The sequence below is a fragment of the Pelophylax lessonae genome (genome assembly GCF_965119305.1).
Source record: "Pelophylax lessonae genome assembly, chromosome: 12".
Taxonomy (NCBI): domain Eukaryota; kingdom Metazoa; phylum Chordata; class Amphibia; order Anura; family Ranidae; genus Pelophylax; species Pelophylax lessonae.
Window position 1 is genome coordinate 102,705,641 of NC_138779.1, and position 14,348 is coordinate 102,719,988.

Sequence of the window (14,348 nt, forward strand, 5' to 3'; positions counted from 1 at the left end):
CTCTGTATCTGAGCACCACAAACCAAAAACAAATTTTCATTCATTTTTAATATTCAGAGCAAACTCCCCCATCCATCAATGTCTCCACGCTTTATTTTGTCGAGAAATCACTTTGAAAAACAACCTCATCTTGAGCCATCTTGAGTAAGGGCAAATGATTCATGTATCATTTACTTCACATAATCTATCTGCCTTTAGCTCAGGCATGCATGCAGGAGAGTGTGCTTAGCTGAGAAAAAAACTCCTCCTCTCCTCCCCTCCTGAAGACTCCTTGGGTATATGACATCATGTGCCTAGGCAAGAAACCAGAAAGAAAAAAAAAAGTTTAAAACAAGTAAATATAATATACTTTCCTATCTATTTTCTAATGCTAGCAGTATGAGGATTAAAAATAATCGTTGTTGATTGGAAAAGTGAAGTCCCACTTTAACCTACCAACATGTGTTTGGAGTGTGGGAGGACACCTGTGGACCAGGAGAAAACCCACACAGGCATAACATATTTCATTTTACACCAATATTAACATGAAGGCCAGCATGCACAGCCCTCCACCCTCAAACCGTACTCTTCTTTTACAGGATCCTGGGTTTCTACTTCCTGCTAGCTCCTGCCCGAACTATAAGGCCTCGCTTACACAGGTATAGCACAGTGTACGCCCATGTGAGGGTATCGCGTGCCTGGTAGCAGAGCCTGATATGATGAGGAAGACCTCTCTTATACCTCTGACTCGGGGTCCTTGACAGACATGCGGCTCCAGTAAGCAGGCAAAGGGGTGGGCAGCTGATACTGGCGACAGTAGACAGAGTAGCAGTGTCAAGCAGGTCGGGTCATAGCCAGATTGGATCGATCAGGTACAGGCCACAGGCAGGAGTGTGGTCAGGAAACAAGCTGGGTCTGAAAACGATCAGTAAGCAGGAGCCAATGGAGCAGACAAAAGCAAAAGTCAGGGGACAAGCTGCAGTCAGTGCAGCAGGAGTTTGGAGAGTGGTCAAGACAAGCCGGGTCAGCAACTGGAATCAGGATACAGAATCACAGGGTCACAGGATACCCAAGAGGCTGAAGACAAAGCAGCACTGATCCCGAGCACTGAGTTGAAATAGCCCGTTTGGCGCCAACATCTGTCACAGGTGCACGTGAACGCCGGCCCACATTAAAATGCGCAAAGGCATGTGTGCGTGCATGAGTATGCACATATGTATTAGCCAGTGCCCAGTTCCTGCAAGCATGAAAGGGAACATGTATTAGCCTGTGCACAGAAGTCTGCCCAGAGGAGCAATCTTGTCTATTGGTAAGCCTTCCCTTACAGAGGGCCACGTTTACCCACATGGAGATGCACAGGTTTTCTGTGCACCCCTGTGCAGGCAGTCCCATCCATATCAAATGGGATGTAGTGGCTGCTCCCAATTTGACATCCATGCGGGTGCGAGAGCACAGCCCTGAAGGCAAACAGTGTGTGTTCAGGGCCATGCACCTGCATGGATGTCAATTGTCAATTTTGAAGCAGCGGCTGTGATCGTGTAGCCGCTGCATCCACATGGAACATCTCCATGTGGGTAAACATGGCCCTTGTGTGGGCGTACATTGTAATTCATGCATGCAAGCGAGGCCTTATTCTCAATGGATCACAAGTGCAGTCACTGCACTTGTACAGAGAAAGAACTGTGCCCTGGGACTTTAAATGAGGTGTACCACAAATGGCCATTGAATGCAAATTACACATAATAAATATGTTTATTGAAAGGTAAAAATAAACTTTACATCATGTTACATTAAATGCAAATACAACAAACCAAGCCGATTCATGGTGATGATTACAGTGTATAATACATGCTTGAAAAGTTACAAATGCCAGTACATGTTTGAGACAGGGCATCTTTAAAAATGCGACGCGTTTCGTGAGCTACCGCTCACTTCTTCAGGAGTGGATGCACATAAAACATATCTATAAAGTAAAACATATGTTTTTTTTAGAATATATAAAACACGACAGTAATAGGTAAAATCCTTTAAATAATAGAGGACACCATAAAGGACCCCATACTTACAAATCAGGTGAGACTAGATATTGCAGCCACATTCCCAGTGAGTGACAATCAGGAAAACGTCTGGCCTGGGAGTGTGAGGGACCAGGGGAGACCTGGGGGGTGGGGCAATGAGAGGTGAAGACAGCATGTGTAAAACCAAAATTGGTCCATCCTATAGTTTAGGTTCACACTGAGGGCGGATTTGAAATTGTGCGAGTTCAGATTCAACTCGCAAGATTTCAAACAGGCATTTCAGTCCAACTTCGGGGGCAATTTGACAAACATCTGTGCGGGTTGCTTACACAGATGTCTATTGAAATCGCCCCCCGAATACACCAAAAGTAGTGCAGAAACTACCTTTGGGAATCGATGCAGCGCCGCAAAGTCGTCATCACACTCATTTGGACGGTGCCATTGCCGGCAATAGGCTCCGATTTGGCATGCGATTTGACATGTCAAAACGCATGTTAATTCAGCTCAATGTGAACGTGGGCTATATGTCATCCAAGATAATAGCTATAAAAATATGTAAATATATGTGTCTAAATGTTTAATACAGTGGAATACTGGCATGACAAAATGATTGAAAATAAAGGACTATAGACCAGAAGTGCCTGAAAACCTGTGCATTGGTGTAAACAATAATACAAGGTGAAATAGGATGAAACAGATCCATGGCAGGGAGCAAAGTGAAAAAGCAATGGATTTATGAATGTGTCTGTGAGAAAGAAAAAGGAAAAGAAGGAAAGGCACCACCAAGGCCACAAAGCAAAAAAAAAGTGGAAAAATAAGTGTGCAGGGAAATATGTGTATGGACCCAGCTATCCACCATAAAGATGTTGGAGCTGGCAATCCAGGGAAAATCTTAGGTGTAGGAGGAAAGCAAGAAATGGCACCCCCAGCTGTCCCAACCATTTGTACCCCCAAGGGGGTCTCACCAGTCCCACCCATAAAGCCTTGTGCTGGCAGCCAAAGAGAGGCAGGCGCACGCCAGCGCCAGCATGCATTGCCTCGTGGGGAATTGGTACACTCAGTCACTGCACTTATAGTCTTTTGATACTTCCTCCAGCTTAGCACCTGAAGATCCATACTTTGGTAAAGACCTGAGCTGGAGGAGTCAAGTGGACTGTGGGTGCAAAGCTTTGTAAACATAAATGAAAAAAATATTTCCATATTGCAATATTGTTGTATTTTCTTTTTTCAAAAAGTAGACTTGTATGGCCCCAGCCACCCACCATAAATATGTTGGAGCTGGCAATCCAGGGATAAGTCTTAGGTGTATGAGGAAAGCAAGAAATAGCACCCCCCCCCCCCCCCAGCTGTCCCTCTCATGTATACCCCCAAGGGATCTCGCCAGTCCCACTCCTAATGCCTTGTGCTGGCAGCCAAAGAGAGGCAGGCGCACGCCAGGGCCGTCATGCGTTGCCTTGTGGGGAATTGGTGCAGTCATGCACTTGTAGTCCTTTGATACTTCCTCTGACTTAGCACCTGAAGGTCCATACTTCAATAAATACTTGAGCTGGAGGAGTCAATTGGACTGTTCGTGCACAGCTTTGTAAACATAAATGCAAAAAATATTTCCATTATGCAATATGGATGCATTTTCTTTTTTCCAAATGTGGACTTCTCATTTACACAGTACATTTATTCATACAGATCTTTACAACAGAAGTCTAGCATGGACATTTAACGTGGAATGAGGGGTTTGATGCCAAATGAGGGACAGTTGGGGCCATGCTTTGTGGATATATTCTTCTAACTCAGAGTTAATAATATTTGGATATGATGAGATTCTAGTTTGTTTGTCTTCGAAGCATGAAATGCCTTTGTACAAGAAGTATAAAAAATGTTTGCAAGTGTTGAGCAACACATTTCTGTGTGTTTATCTAGCCATACCAACATTATTCAGTGTCCGCCTGCCAAATATCTCAAGATTACCTAGCTGGAGCAGTGTGGGCATTGGAGGGGTGGCTGCTGATGGAAGGCTGAGTAATTCGTATGGCTCCACCCTTAGCCCCCTCTGTGCTCACCTCTTTCTGTTGGGAGGGTGAGCAATCTCCTTCCACTTGTTAGAGGCTTGGTCACATAGAGGAGGGGGCTCTAATACTTTGTCTGCTCTTCATCCAAACACTTGATAGAATTCCAGGCTGCAAAACGGAAACCTAGCCAGCTAGAGACGTGCATGCGGTGAGTACAGTGTAGCAGTTCCCTACTTTTTTATAGAAAATATAAAACTTTGTACTGGGTGACCACGTGGTTCTGTTTTTGTTTTGAAACAATATAAATCGACAGACACAGTGGACTGTTTGAACTTTCTTTGTTTCGTTACTTTGGGCTTTGATACAAAGATGACTTCTCTTCTGCGCTACAGTGCAGTTCACACGTTTGTATTTTAACGTTTGCGTCTGAGCGCACTACAGTGCACTAAAAGGCAATGCTGTAAATAGAGGCTGTTCATATCTGTGCGCTGCAGAACATTTTTGAAAAAAGTTCAGGGCTAGGACTTGCTCCACTTTCATGCGTTTTGGGGCAAATAACATTGAACAAACTGTGCATCAAAAATTGCTTTAAAAAAACAAATGAAAACAAAATACAAAAAGTGTGAACCTAGCCCTTTACACACAATCTGAAAATCAGACGACAGATTGTCTGACTTTTTTTTGCTTGCTAGTCACGTTTTAAAACTGAATAGGTTACTAAAGTTTTGAAAATTCTTATATGGCAGAATAAAAAATCGGAAGTGATGTAATGTATTGAATTGTATTAGTATTGTATTTTCAGATGGAAATTGTACTAATTAAACAAAAATCGTACGATCTGGTACAAGAAACATTTTTGTGCTTGTCCCATTCGATATTGGATGAACTGTCGTGATCTGCTCTTGAAAGCTGTATACTCACGATCAGATCGTCGTATGATCACTTCGAAAGTGGTATTTTTCATACAGTTTTCAAGTCGTGTGTTAGTCCACTTTCTACCAAGTGGTAGTGAATCAGATTAAGGGTACGTTCACACTGAGCCCCAGTTTGAAATTTACATAGTTAATCAGGTTAAAAAAAATACAAAAGTCCATCTGGTTCAAAAAAAAAACAGTATTGAAAACCCAACCATACAATCCCATATACACAATCCTATGAGTTCAGCAGCTGAACTTGCACGATTTTGAACCCGCATTTCAGTGCAAGTTCGGGGGTGATTTGAATGACATCTGTGCAGCTTCATGCACAGATGTCTATTGAAAACGCCCCCAAAATCGCCATAAGTAGTGCAGGAACTACTTTTGTAAATCAGTGCAGCGCCGCAAAGTTGGCATTGCAGCAATTGGGACAGTGCTGTTGTCGGTAATAGGCTGCGATTTTGCATGCGATTTAACATGTTAAAAGTGCGCCAATGTAAACGGGGGCTGAGTGTGATAATTGTAAACAGGTATAACAGTGCATCATTGTTCACCACTATGGCAGCACCTTGCAACATGTATTACATATTATAATATTATATATTATATTATTATATTATATTAATATATAATATTATATTATACGTATTCACTATCATTTGTTATAAAGCCCAAGATCAATTCAGAGTTAGTAAGGTTTGCATAAAAGAGCTGAAAAGAAAAAGCCTGGGTAGTAAGATTTTGCCTTTAAGTTTGTTTAATATTGATGTGATTTTTGAGTTATTTATGTTTTTTGAAATAAAGTGATATATAGGTTAGACAAAGTTGATCAGGTTCAAGCATTCCTTAAGCTGGGTACACACTATAAGAAAATCTGGTGAATGATCGTCCGGCTTTCCTTAATGTTTCACAGCAAGTTGAAACAGAGGATGGTGCTAATTGTATGAAAATACTCATACGACAAAGGCTTTTTTTTGTTGTTTATTGTTTTTGATCATGTGCAGTCTTTCGTGTCCGATTTTTCTCGTATGAAAACCGTAGTCATTTAACAAAAATCGTTAGTTCTGCTCACGTATGAGAAAAAGTTTGAAGTTTCTCCTTTCGAAAAATTTTAATTTGGAAAGTCTGAATCAGATGTTGAAAGTTGTGTACACAGTGTACGAAAATTGAACAATCGTTCCTCGTACAGGATTTTTCTTCCGATTTTCTTATAGTGTGTACCCATCTTTACTAAAGTGAGGTGGTGTATAATTTAATAAAAAGTGATAAGGAGCCCCATAAAGTAACAGAAATTGTATCAGTTGCAGAATTCTACCAGCGTGTTGAATTTATTTGCATTACGATGTAATCTGTTCAGGAGAACAAATTTTGGAAATATAGTTTTTATTTAAAAATAAAGCTACTCATAAATTAACAGATTTCACAAAAACAATGGAGTATGACATATGCCTGTCGTCTCAGATATGGCCAAACAATTGTATTAAGCATAACATTTTGATCAAACTAGGCTGTTATAAGCACTGGCAAACACAGTGAAATGATAACCCTTTTTATGAAGCTAGCCAAATGGTCACTCAACCAGCAAGTTGGGAAATCCCTGGGAACAATTTATTTCTGCAGCCTTTTACAGAATACTTAGAGTAGTCACATTGGTTTCCTCTCCAAAGCTTACAATCTAATAGATGTACTAATACATGTACAAAAATATACAATATACAAATAAAATTTCTTATTATCCACCATTTTATTTTCTGTCATGTAAGAAACTCAGATAATACAAAAAAACCCAAGCACAAGGAGAACCTGCAGGTGTTCATAGATTGTTTAAAGAATGGACATCTCTTGAAACAATCTTTCTGGTACAATATTTTTATTAGGATATGAGAAATAAAATACAGCTGTAATTATCCCAGGCAGGGGATATGAATAGAAGACAAAACATAGTACAACTTAAGAATACTCATATAGAATACATTTTAGGATTTTTTGACACCCTAGGCGAAATCTCATTTTGCCACCTCCCCCTGGCTCCGCCCATGTATCTGGTGAAGGTGACGAGGGTGGAGATTTTTGGGGCACCTCTCCACCTATTTCTTCAGCCCTGGTACGTAGGCCTACACCAGCGCCTCGGGACCTAGCATAAAGACAAATCGTGGCAGCTCCGGCTCGCTTGCTTGCGCCAGCCATGGTCCGCAGGAATATGGACAGGCTAGGGTAGTATATAGACAGGGTAGGGTAGTATATGGAAAGGCTAGGGTACCATATAGACATGCTAGGGTAGTATATGGAGAGGCTAGGGTACCATATAGACAGGCTAGGGTAGTATATGGACAGGCTAGGGTAGTATATAGACAGGCTAGGGTACCATATAGACAGGCTAGGGTAGTATATGGACAGGCTAGGGTAGTATATAGACAGGCTAGGGTAGTATTGTACTGCATATAAACAGACTAGGGTAGTTATGGACAGGCTAGAGTAGTATATAGACAGGCTAGGGTAGTATAGGGACAGGCTAGGGTAGTATAGGGACAGGCTAGGGTAGTATACAGACAGGCTAGGGTAGTATAGGGACAGGCTAGGGAATTATATGAGGAATCTGAGGACAGATCAGTCTATACAGTAATACACTGTCAGTGTTCTTCACTCACCGGTGCTCTGCTCTGCATCTGACGACTCTGCCAGGCACAAACCCTGCCTTGGTGCCCCCAGGCTCCAGCTGTCACCAGGCACTGACCCCGGAGCGCCCACTACTTCAATACTATAGGCTATACCACATGACGCTGCCGCTGTACAGAACAGGCCGGGAGGGAGATCGGCACCTATGAATGGTGGTGTCACGGGGGGTCAGGGGTCACATGACTCAGTATAGGAATCACTATCCGTTCCATCAGGACATATTCTCCAGTGCTGTGCTGCGCCTCTAATGACACTACGTAAGGATGGAGTGGCTGCCTGAGTTAGTTATATGCTGCAGTGGCATCCCCTGCATACAGCTCTGCACTGAAAACGTACATAGCGCTGAGACCGGCGGGAGACGGAGAGTAGGAAAACCTGCGGCTGGGCACCCTTGGCAGCAGTGCACACTAGATGGCCGCCTACTTTGCCTAGTGGTGGCACCGGCCCTGTTTACCCTGGATGATTGAATGGGGCATGCACATTCCTTCACCGATCACCCATCCCCCCAGTTGATGGGAGATAAAGATCATCACAAACATTTTTATGGAAACCTAGACCATGAAGTGTGCTCTTTTTGTTTTATGTATAATTATTTGTAAGTTTTTTTTTTTTTTTTTAATGTTAGGATAGAGTATGTTTTACTGTTGATGATGTTTGTAAAGACCTGGTATTTTTTTGAAAAAATGTTTCAACTTGGACATATTCCTATATTATAAATAAAACTGAAAGGAAAAAATGGACAAAGGAGAAAAACTAGAAAAGGGCAATGGCTATGCTGTGATTTTTTATATAAATAATTCTAATTAAAATAATTTTAGGGCCCATCCATACTGATGCACTGCAGCGACACGTGGTAAAATAAGCATTTATCCAAACATTAACATGCATTCATTTTGAATGAACCTCAATCCATCTTATCAGTGAATCTCAATGCACAGGCACAAATGTTAAGCATTGCAGTGAGGTGCATTGAAAGAAAAGGTTCATGTGTGTCTTTTAGTGCAATAAGGTGCACTGCCAGTTGTTTCAAATGAATAGGCTGCTTTAATATTATTATTATTATTATACAGGATTTATATAGCGCCAATAGTTTAGGCAGCGCTTTACAATGTTAGGGCAGACAGTACAGTTACAATACAGTTCAATAAAGGAGGAATCAGAGGGCCCTGCTTTTTAGAGCTTTAAAGCATCACTTCTTAATAAATAATAACATGTTCCATTAACGCATAGAACAAAGTCAAAATGATAATTTCCCTAGTTCAATTCTTTTTTAATACAAAATCATTTAAAAATAAAGTGTCCTATTGCACTGTTGATCAGCCATAAATATTTTTGCACGGCCAAACTGGGAACTTATGTGTGCAGGTTTTTACATACAATGACACACAAGACAACGCAGTAAAAAAATGTATTTACTCCAACTTTGGATTGCTTTGGTTAAACATTAAGATCAGTTTGAGCTGCTTGTAGAAGAGTGTTGTCCCCTGTTTGCCATTAATGTCAATAGAAAGTTTGGAATTTAAAAGGAATGTAGCTGCTTTGCGCATAGTTATTGTCCTTTTGTATTTTATGGTTAGCACTAAATGGGACTAAAACGAATATTTTATTTACATGTAAAGTATTGCACATACAAATTGGCATGCTGCTTCTGAGGCAGTAGGAGGGTCTAAAGGCTCTTTTTGAATTTTACAGTTTTCTCTTTGCTTATCTTAATCTATAGCCTGTTGTATACCAAACTCAATAGCTAAAGTGACTTTGTCACAGCAGTTGTATGTATAGTTCTATTACCCAACCACCTTTCTGCACAGCAGACATACTGTACATAGTGTTCTGCTCCCCCCCCCCCACACACACACACACATACAGTATATACTGTAGTTGTATATAAAATATACTGTACATTCCTCATAATCCCATCCTTCTAATGTTTAATGATTACTGCAAAGCCTTACAGTGACCAGACATAGTGGTAATCATTAAAAGCTTCCTGACCTATTTGTCATCAAAGAGACAACCTGCCACATTATGCATACTGCCAGGACTTGGCTTCCCCTGCGCTCTGTGAAGAAAACCTGCAGCACACAGAGGAATACGAGTTCCACTTGTTGGCAGTAGGCACAGGCATCCGGATGAGAAGCCAATCCTGATGAGGGAGTTTATGTCCAGGATTTCTTAGTCAACGGTAGACTTTTTCCATCTCTTTAGGGACCTTGGATTTGTCTAGCCCTAATGTAAACATCAAATTAACATGTTTAATTCAGATGAAATTCAAAAAAATGTTCTCCAATGTTTCACCAAAATCAAATACAGTGGTGTGCATTAATGGATATGTGCTTGGATGCCGGAGGCAACTAATCAAAAATAACCGGTTGCCGACCGCCGCACGACTATATACGGCGGCGGTCAGCCCCAGCCAGGCAAAGTGACGTATATATACGTCACTAGCCTGTCACTTCCTTGTGAGCCAATAGTGGGCGAGCACGCGCCCGCGGAGGCGCGCGCCCACCACGGCTCGTTCTCTAGGAAGTCCGTGCATGTGACCGGCGGACCCGATGTCCGCCGGTCACTCGGCGATCGTCGGTGGAGAGGGAGAAAGGCAGGCGGCTGATGTAAACAAGCCGCCTGTCATTCTCCCCTGTGTAGGAATGGTGATCATACGGTTCTACTATGTAGGACCATTGATCACTGTTCCTACACTAGTAGCCATGTCCAATCACAGTAAAAAGCACGCCCCTAGGGACACACTTAACCCCTCCTTCCCCAATAAAGTTAACCTCTTCCCTGCCGGTGTCATTTTGCAGTAACAGTGCATATATATAGCACTGATTACTGCAGTAATGTCACTGGTAACCCCAAAAGTGTCAAAAATGTCAGTCAAGGGTCCGATCTGTCCGCCACAATGTCGCAGTACTGCAAAAAAAATCGCAGATCGCCGCCATTACGCGTTAAAAAAAAACACCAAAAATTACAGAAATCTTTCCCTTAGTTAGTAAACGCAATAACTTTTGCGCAAACCAATCAAAATACACTTTTTGCAATTTATTTTTTACCAAACATATGTAGCAGAAAACAAATTGGCCAAAAATGTTAAAAAATTTTGATTTTTACATTTTTTTGGGGGGGAATTTCATATAAAAAAGTGTGAAAAATATTGTTATTTTTGCAAAATTTACGTTCTTTTTGTTTATAGCGCAAAAAGTAAAAATTGCACAGGTGATCAAATACCACCAAAAGAAAGCTCTGTTTGTGGGAAAAAAAGGACATCAAATTCATTTAGGTACAGCGTCGCATGATCGCGCAATTGTTCGTTAAAGCCACACAGTAAAAAATCGCAAAAAAAACCCTGGTCAGGAAGGGGGTAAAATCTTCCGGGGCTTAAGTGGTTAAAGGAAACTCAAAGGCATCTTAAATTGACCTCAAACTTTTTATTCCCTGGAAACGACTAGAAACCTACTACATCAGTTTGTATCCTTCTACACTGAACCTTAGGCCAGGTTTAAATATTTTCATTAATAAACAGACCACACAATTTATTTTGAATGGCTCCCCAATGTCCCACAGGAGATCTAAGTTCAGTGCACCACAATGCAGACATTTGTTCACATCTGTGCATTGTGGTTTGCTCTAAAAAAATGTGCAGGTGAGATTTCAGCTCATTGGGTTGTGTGTTCAGGCCATTCCAAATTAATAGGCTGCCCTACCGCAATGCACGTTAAAGCACAATAGCACATGTTAATGCATTGCACAAAGCTAGGAATTGCAAAATTGTATTGAGGCTCAGTAGTGTTATTTTCAACCCTCCAGGATTAGAATATCAAATACTAATGTGACATACCAAGGAGGTACAAAAAGTTATCAGCAGATCCCAAGGAGTGCTGTTATCATATCAAAAGCATTAGGCACCAGGTCAAGTTCTTCTGGTTAGGTCCCATACAAGGTGACTTCTAATGTCCTTAGCCAGTTTAATGCCTGAAGCAACTTGTTTGTACAGCACCTTTTGTACATGTCACCTTTTAGAGAAGACATTAAATTTGCTGATAACCTAGGAATTATAAAAGAAAAAAAAAAAAAAAACCAGTTCAATAGTTTAGGCAAATTGTAAGAAACTGAATTTTTCTGATATCTTCAACATATACAACAGTACAGTCTGCAGATATCACTATTGTGGATGTTTTAATACAAAAGCTAGAGCAATGTTCAGTGGTGATTGCCATTAAGTCAAAATATCGGTAATCACAGAGACATATCATTTGTTTTTCTATTTTACACCCAACAAGGCAAACAATAGTCCAAAATATGCCAAAAATACTATTATTATGCCGAGAAGTTATGGAGATATTACTTGTCCATTGGAGAAACTCAATTAAATGCTGATGGTTGATGCATACGACTACATTGTATTGCCCCGATAGTACCATTGTCACATTTGGGGAAATACGTCACACTCACATGCGCAGGCTTATATGAGTACGACCATGAGTAAAGCCATTCACTTGTGGCACCTGCAGCTCTTTATGGATAGGAAAGAGGCAGGGATTTTACACTAGAGGACTCTGAAAACTTTAAATGTCTGTGTGCATGAGACCCTAGTAATTCATACAGTGGTGCTTAATAAAAAACAAATACAAAAAAATTTTAATAGCAAAGGACAGCCTGGCATTTCATTGGTTAGCAGTCTTTTTTTTCATCTGGTACACTGTCTGCATGCTGTCTGCATGCTTTGTATTTGTTATTGTAGGTTGATTGTCTTCTTCTAAATTGGTCTAAATTGGTCCTATTGTATGTGTGCTTGTGTGTTTGGTAGGGGGTGGGGACATTAGATTGTCAGCTCTTTAAGCAAAGAGTTGTATAGCAAAATAAACACAGCAATAGCAGAATATAAGAGGAGACAGTCCATCCTTTATGAGCTTACTGGAAGACAAGGCATCATCTAATGTCTATGGACTCTTGAAGAAAATAAGTCAATCAAAACTTAAAATGAAGCCTTGACCTGCATATTAGAGTGTGCATGGTACATCAATGTTGTATTCAGATATGATTTCTATACTGCACCAACCCACCTAAGTCACTTTTTGCTGACAATGTGTTGATCCAAGCTTTATTTTTCTTATATAGCCAGAAAGTCTTGCTTGTGGAAAAAATATTTACTATTAATAAGTTGGGCAACAGGCACCAGTCAGATTCAAACTCACCATGGAAGTGTAAATGTAATCAATGATGCAGAAAGCTACACATGCTTCAGGAGGGATAATCTAAGTATACCCCCAAAGAGCTGCGTAAATGCAGGGGATAACAGACAGATCAGAATAAAGTGGATCTCAAGACAAAACCTTTTTTTCAGTGATAAAGGGTTAGACTCCCTGTTACGTTTTTATTGCTATCTGTGTCCTCACTGGCAGGATCCACCTCTCGTTTTGGATTTTTTGGCCACTCTCATCTAGAAAGAAAAAATATTAGAAACTCCAATATTTCAGAGTCGTCCCCAAAACAAGAAGTAAGGAGAAATCTTCTGGGGTAGCCTGATCTGGGAACAGCTGTCTAAGAGAAGAATTTCCCTCACTTCGGGAGATTTCCTCTAACTTCTTATCACATCTTTAATTCAGCAAGTGAACAGAAATGTATTTTTTGGTGCACAGACACCAATAATAAACTGGCAATGATTTGAGCCTGTGTTTATGGGCTTCAGAGACAGCATCCCATGTTGAATTAGGCATGCATGGCTGCACCCTTCCTCCTCTGGGTGCATGCCAAGGCACGGCCCTTAAGGCCCTTCAAAATCCTCAGCACCAAGCCCATGATGCTCTTAATCCGGCCGTGTCTCCCCGCACCTCTAAAAGTGATCCCGTGGTGAATCTGCTGCTGGGATCACTTTTAGCAGATGCCGAATCACCCAAAAGTCGGAAAGTGGTTTTAAAGTACACCTACAGTGTTTGCCATATACCACTAGTAGCATAAACCATTGGTGAACATGATGGAATATCTGAATAGTCTTACGTTTTTAGTTCACTCTTGTATCACCAGATCATGTATTTTTATGCAATAGTTAGTCCTGACACCAGCCTTTTCTAGAAGTGACTGACTTCAAGAATGGGTGCCTGGGGGTCTCTACAAAAGTTGTCTATTGATACCTTTGTGGATTTCTTGTTAGATGAAAACATCAATAAGATTTTTTCTTAATAGATACAGTAACTAAAGCCAGGAACGAAACTGCAATATATTGCAGCATACAGTCCTAAGATGTGATGGTTGGGTAAGTTTTCTTTTTTTTTTCAAGCTAAGAACATCAGCGAATACAAAAAATACCTATTGATCTTGCCAGAGATGTTGTGTCATTGTCACTTCCTGGGAGCTGCACCGAAGAAAATCTTCCTTCCTAGCTATCCTGTATGAATCACCTATTGCCTTGCCCCTTGTAATGTAGATGAAGAGATATGGATGTGTTTGTAGTCCATATCAGGAGAGCAGCCTAGGGTAACACCATGACTCTCTCCATAGATATAATGGTGGAGTGACGTAGCTACCGAGGAACAGAAAGTGTGTCTTTTTTTTTTTGTTGCAAGATTACCAGGTGAAAATAAAGCAAAAGACATCTGAAAAAGGAAAATGAATGCAGTCACCACACCAAGGACTAGTAAGCTACAATATATTACAAACAGTATTTGGTTTTGGGTTTGGTTACACTTGAAACTATTGTTGGCCATACACTATACGAAATATCGGCTGAAATTCGGTCATTTGGACAGTTAATGGCC

General features: G+C 40.8%; 1 protein-coding gene across 1 annotated transcript in view; it reads left to right on the forward strand.

Annotated features, from left to right (window-relative positions):
• Nucleotides 1-4,099: 4,099 nt before the first annotated feature.
• The window catches only part of LOC309568804 (G-protein coupled receptor family C group 5 member C-like), a 74,704-nt gene continuing 64,455 nt past the window's right edge, over nt 4,100-14,348 (forward strand). Inside the window, exon 1 of the mRNA XM_082274589.1 lies at nt 4,100-4,211. The gene's annotated coding sequence lies outside the window, so the exon portion shown is untranslated. The remainder of the gene's footprint in view (nt 4,212-14,348) is intronic.